General features: G+C 39.5%; 1 protein-coding gene across 1 annotated transcript in view; it reads right to left on the reverse strand.

The window, feature by feature from the left end:
• sfmbt2 (Scm like with four mbt domains 2) overlaps positions 1-5,469 on the reverse strand; it is a gene marked incomplete at its 3' end in the record, with an annotated part of 74,911 nt that extends 69,442 nt beyond the window's left edge. The window contains exon 1 of the mRNA XM_079263410.1: positions 5,339-5,469. The remainder of the gene's footprint in view (positions 1-5,338) is intronic.
• Between the last annotated feature and the right edge of the window lie 696 nt (positions 5,470-6,165).

Raw genomic sequence — 6,165 nt, forward strand, 5'->3', positions numbered from 1 at the left:
AATCAATTCTTGGTTAAGCGATGATCAGGAAGTGTGCCGATGCAATGCAGAGGAGGAAAGACATCAGCACTGACCATAAAGAAGCAACTACTGCTGCTTCCATCACTCTGGTAGGGATCATAAAACCATTTTTAAACTATCTGGAGTCACTTTAAGTAGATAAATAATGTTGAGCCAACTTTGGATCAATCCCCAAACACCTTTTAGGTGCTCAGAGATTGATCACCAAGTAGGACTTCTGCACAGACTCACACAACCACTTCTCAAAATGTAAATAAAATGTAGATACTGACAGATCTGCAGACTTTTTTTCTTATTGTTTCAGTTACAAACTTAAGCTTTTGTGCAAGTCACGTGACAGATCTGCCCCCTCATATGTGACCTTATACCTTTAATGTCCAGATTTTTCCTCCTGCTAGTCTTCCTCACATCTGCTTTCCTGCGCTGTCAATCTCGCCTCATTTCAATTCTGACATCACTTTTCTGGTCAACGGTCGTCTTCCTCACTACATCAAAACAATCAGCCTGAACTTTGTTTAAAGATCAAAATCAAGATCAGTTTATTGTCATTGTGCGACAAAATTAAGCTACACAGTCAGGATATCGACTCATTTAAAAAAAAAAAAAAAAAGACAATGAACAGAATACACAACAAACACAAAGTTCCTCCATCAATCATCCACTGACTGATGTCCACCTCTCTGCTTTTACCGCAAACTAATCTCATGTACATTCATAAATCTGTTTTTCCACAGTTATTCTTAATGTCAATTTTTCTTTTTAATATTTTGGTCCAACTCAGCAGAAGAGAACACATGTTCTCATTTTCAGTGACTTTTACTGAGTCAACAAGCAAATCTTCCAACCCGGAGGAGTTGCACACAGATATTTTCTGCTTCGTCTACTGCATAATTAAAGTTGCATAAATAAGACAAAGAGAAATCCAGACAACGCATGGAAACAGTTGGACTAGAAACTCTGTCTCAACATCTGTGGAAAAGTGGAATAATTAATACCATAAAGCCAAACAAATAAACACACTAAGAGATTTATTTGTTTTTTTTTAAGGAAATAAAACAACCAGCTCAATATTTAAAAGCACAACAACACAACATGTTTGTCACTTGCCTTGTGATTGTCCTTAGTCATGCAGTCACACCAACAATGACTCACAAACGGACTTCAACCCACTTTCATCAACCTGCCAATGGGTTCGAGGTGTGCTGCAGTCACACAGCGATCCTCAATCAAACCAAAAATAACTCCAAGCTCAGGCTGTTGCTCCTCAATTTAAAATCCAAATGCATTTTTAGACGAGGTGAGCCATCCACCCTGATCTCCATCCATGCAGGAAGAAAAAACAACAACTAAATAAAGATGAAAAAACAATCCAAGCAGACTAAAGTCCTCCTTCCAAACAGCCAAAACAGAAATCCAGAGAAAATGAAAACACACATCTTCTGTTTGAGCTCTGTGTGTGTTTGCAGAAGTGTGAGGCTGCAGTACAAAGGCTGTGACAGTCTCCACAACCGCCCGAGTGTGTGTACGCGCCATCCCCCCACTGCACATACCCCCATGACGTCCCACAGTGGCTCCAGCATATATCCATTGCGTAAACAACAAGCTGAGCTAATTTGGCTCACATGACGCTGTTGGCTGCCCTTCTCCCCCGCCCCCCTTTTCACTGTCTAAAAGCACTACAATCTTCAGCAGTGTTGATACGTCACAGTCATCAACATGCAGCTCTCCTCAGCCCTCTTTAAGACTCCCAGTCCTCATATGTGCATTAAACAGCAGGACTAATTCACTGCCGCTCCACAACCTGGATTTTCCCTTAAAATTCCCCCTAAATGGTCATTTTTTTCCCCTCAGAGTGTCATTCATCTTCTTGTTTCAACACAGCCTGAGCCATATTAAAGTCCAACATGGTTACATCAAAAAGACTTTAGATAAAGTTTACATTGTACATTTATCATTAGAAAATACCAGAGACGTCCTTTATCACACGGAAAACCAAATATATATCAGTCTTGCTTGCATAACCTGATCAAAGCTTTCACATCAGACTCTAAGAAGCTGTTTTCTTACATTTTGTACCACTTATACAGTCTAAACATGCTGTTTCGCTCTTAAACACGGACACACATCTAAGTGTTGTTTTGCTTTATATTCCAGCAAATTAGCTTTGAGTGAGGAAGAAAAAAAAGACTGTGTAGTTAAAATGCCAACTTTGAGCTTTAATTTGAGGGCTTTAACAGCCGCACTGCGTGAAATGTGCAGGAACTGCAGCCCTATCATTGCCTACCTCCGCTTCACAGAAATTAGAGGCAAAAACACTAGAGAGCCCCCCTTGTACTGCTCAATACATTAAAAGCTCTTTTATTTTAGTTCAGCATGCTGGACATGACAGTTAAAACGCAGGAAATGTGTCACTGAGCAGCTCGCATTGCTCATTTCCCTAAAATTCAGCCAGACTTATTTATTATCTTTGCAAACTTTTGCAATTTTTAAGGTCATGATTTTTTTTATTTTTTTCCTGCCTCAATCGTTACCAAGAATGTTCTCACTTGGTTAAAAGGTTTTTTTTTCTCTCTCAACATGTAATCTTTAAAATAAATTTGTATGAGTAGACGCAGAGGGGATTCAAGCTTCACGGCTGAATTCAGATCAAAACTCTTCCAAAACACAATCATATCAAGTGAAGCTGAATCATATTTTACACGCCGTCAACTCCTTGTAAGAACATGCTTTCCTTCTTCTTTTTCTCGGAAGGAGTTTTCAACCTCGGGGGATGGAAAATCGTCCACAGACTGTTGCTGTCAATGCCATCTATTTCAGAGTCTTCATGTCTGAAACAAGCTGACTTTTTGGACCAAGTTTTCATCAGTTAAGCATTTCTACTCAGTGAAGCTTTTTCTGGCCCACAGTGTCCAGGAGGAAGCAGTCCAGATTGGTCACCAGGGGATTATACCAGTCTGGTAGTGTTAATCTCAGATGCAGAACATTTGTGTCATCGTTATCTCAGATTTAGTTTTTTTCTTTCTTAATTGATTAGCCCCAGATGGGGCGCTGGGTATGCACGTGTTGCCCTACTGCCTTTCCCTAAACCCATCCATGCCAAAGATTTAATAGGGGATTTAGGAGATTAACTACCACTGCATGGGCTTGGGTTTTAATGCATTACTCCCTATTAGGTTCTCCTCTTTTAGACACATCCAAGAGTTGTTTCCTCTTGGCAAGCAGGACCATTTGATATCGCAATTTGTCCACTGTTTCCTAACATTATTGATACAAATGCGCACACAAAGCAGTCAGTGCTTTTTATACCCAATTACAACAGCCTGTGATGTTCCCTGAGATCAGATAAAATGATGAAGTTAAAATAGCAACTGTTCCTGGAGGACCGAGAAGAAAAAAGTGCAGCAACCAGAGGTGAAACATCAGGGACTGGAAACCACTTCCTAAAACACACATTTGCATAACATGTCCTGTGCAGAGCCTGCAGCTTTAAGACTTGGAACAAGAAAAGACTCATATTTGCCTATTGTTCTCCCTTCATTCAAATCCAAGCAGAGTTGGTTTGCAAAAAGCAAGCAAGCAAGAAAGAAGGAATCAATGTTTCCTTTAAGGCAACCTTTCTGTCTCTGCTGCTTCTCATTGGTGCAAATCATGATTGCCTTTCCAAGAAGACATTCACAAGAACATTAACATACAATGCCTTATCACAAAAGCAGCAAAATGATGACTGAAAAATGGTAGTTTGGGTGGTTCTTGCCAGAGAAAAAACTGCTCATAACACAGAAGTGTGCAGCAGAATCCTTACAAACAAAATATATCATATGTATTTCACATTATTGTTTTTCCTTGTAGTCCCTCCTCCATAAAAGTGCTTCTTCTTTCCTACATCACTGCACACACCATCCTCACCCTCAGCTCCGTTTAACTTGCTTAACTAATATATATATATATATATATATATATATATATATATATATATATATATATATATATATATATATAAATATATATATATATATAAATATAAATAAACGACTAGAATTGGAAAAGCATCGTGCACATGTCGGATATCGCCCGCAGGTTTTTATTGTTTCGGTTCATTATGGTGACAAATTTAATGTGGAGGAAGGATCCTTCTGGAAGAACGCAAAGCTTTTAAGAAAAATCGGAGTGAGAACCCGCCCGAAAAAAAAAATAAAATTATTCAATGGATAGGGGAGGTATCCTATTATCAGCTACATCGTCTCAAATGAGCCAAAACAGAAACAACACACCGTCCAAAATATTCTCTTCCGACAGTAATGATGTAAGATTACAGGAAATGTGGCATGAACTCATCCCATTGTCAGTTTAACAAGGAAAAAAAAAAAGAATATAATCAGTACTTTGATCTAGAAATGTATGCACTGAAAGGGCTGAAAGCATTTTGGATAAAAGTGAAAGAGGAAACGTTAAGTGCACATGAGGAAGATGAGGCAGTGAGGGGTGTAGCCGACCAGCAGGCTGCCTGCCACTCCGGTCATGTACTTTGCACACTCAAAAACTGCAGCAGAAAAAAACTCCCACGGACTTGCCAAATACACGTTTCGAATTTAATTGATTAAACCTCGTGTATGTCCATCAAAAGAAACAGAATTGGGCGCGTTTTCTGCCGTCGTTTTATTTTTTCCTTGTTCAAAGATTTGAAGTCGCAGTTTTCCCCACACGAACACCAGAACCCGCCATGTTGAAAGTGCTTGACATTTTGGCAGTGTCCGGTATTTCCCGACGGCTTTTGCGCACCTTAGGGTGTCCAAAGAAAATCCCACATGACTCATTTACCAGCACAAAAAAAAACAAAACAAACAAAAACAAAACAACAACAACAAGAAGTCAATTTAGGACGTTTATCTAATAAAACCAACCAGCCTTTAAATGACACTTAATTGCGTTCTGGTGATAAAATATAGCGTTAAAAACTGCGTTTGTTCCTCCTCGCATTTGATTAAAATTGACTTTGCTGTCGTAAAAATTAATTACACAACGCAATGTTCACAGAAGCCAAACAAATATACAAGGCAATAAACAATATTAGCGCGAGACGAGCTCCTGTCTGCGGGGGAGAGCTGTCCATTACAGCGCGCGACACACACTTTAAACAAGTTGGGCTCGAGACGTTCGCGACTATTTTCACGTTTCTACAGAAATCAGCTCAGGAGCACTTCGGGGTCTTTAAATCGGAGGAAACGGAGGGAATAACTGTGCTTATTTCAACGACGTAAGGAAAATAAGAAAACCGGAAAAAACCTGACAAGTCCGCCGGAGCCGTCACCTGTCTTACCTGTCCAAGTTTTTTTTTTTTTCGTCGCTTCCTTCCAGAGACCCCCCTCTGTTTTTTTTTCTCCCTCTCTCTCTCTCTCGTTTGCGCGAGCCCGAGCAGAGCAGCGAGCGAGGTCTTTCAGCTGCTGCTGCTGCCCCCGTTCCAATATGGTCTCTCCCGTCTGCGCATGTCCAAAAAAACATCTACAGATATTTTCAAGCCAACTCCTTCATTGACCTTTCGGTGCAGAAGCAGAAACTATTTCTTCAGCTGGTTATAAATAGGGTGCTGGAGTTCAGTCGTCCCATTAGCAGACAAAACGCATCACGCCACTCAGTCAGGAAGGGCTTTTATCCACATTAATTATCAGGATATAATGGATTTAAGAAATATGCAAATATACACTTTTGCATGGAAGCAAATAACTTTGATAAGCTTAAAGTAAACCAATCTTATTTTTTCCAGTCAGAAAGTTATCTAATCATATTGTCATAACTATATTCTTTTACTTTAAGTTACAGTTTTAAGCTTAAAATGTTTAACTTAATAAAATAATTAACGTGGTAATAGTTTTATGAAAAGGCAGAATAATAAGTGACAAAGAAGCATAACTGTCTGATTCTGATCAGCTGCATGTGTGTGATAAGCAAAGTCAATAATTTATGATCTTGGCACTATTTGCTCTTGTGGCTGCTTCATCCTGTTCTGTTGAAAATCTTTTTTCTTTTATCACTTTTCTCCAAACATATTGAGAAATAGCCTTGGTGGGTCTCCTCTCCCTCCCCACTCCCCAAACACAATAAAACTCAGGAGCAGTTCTTATCACAGCCAACAGTATCCTCTAGTGG

The sequence above is a fragment of the Telmatherina bonti genome (genome assembly GCF_933228915.1).
Source record: "Telmatherina bonti genome assembly, chromosome: 23".
Lineage (NCBI taxonomy): Eukaryota > Metazoa > Chordata > Actinopteri > Atheriniformes > Telmatherinidae > Telmatherina > Telmatherina bonti.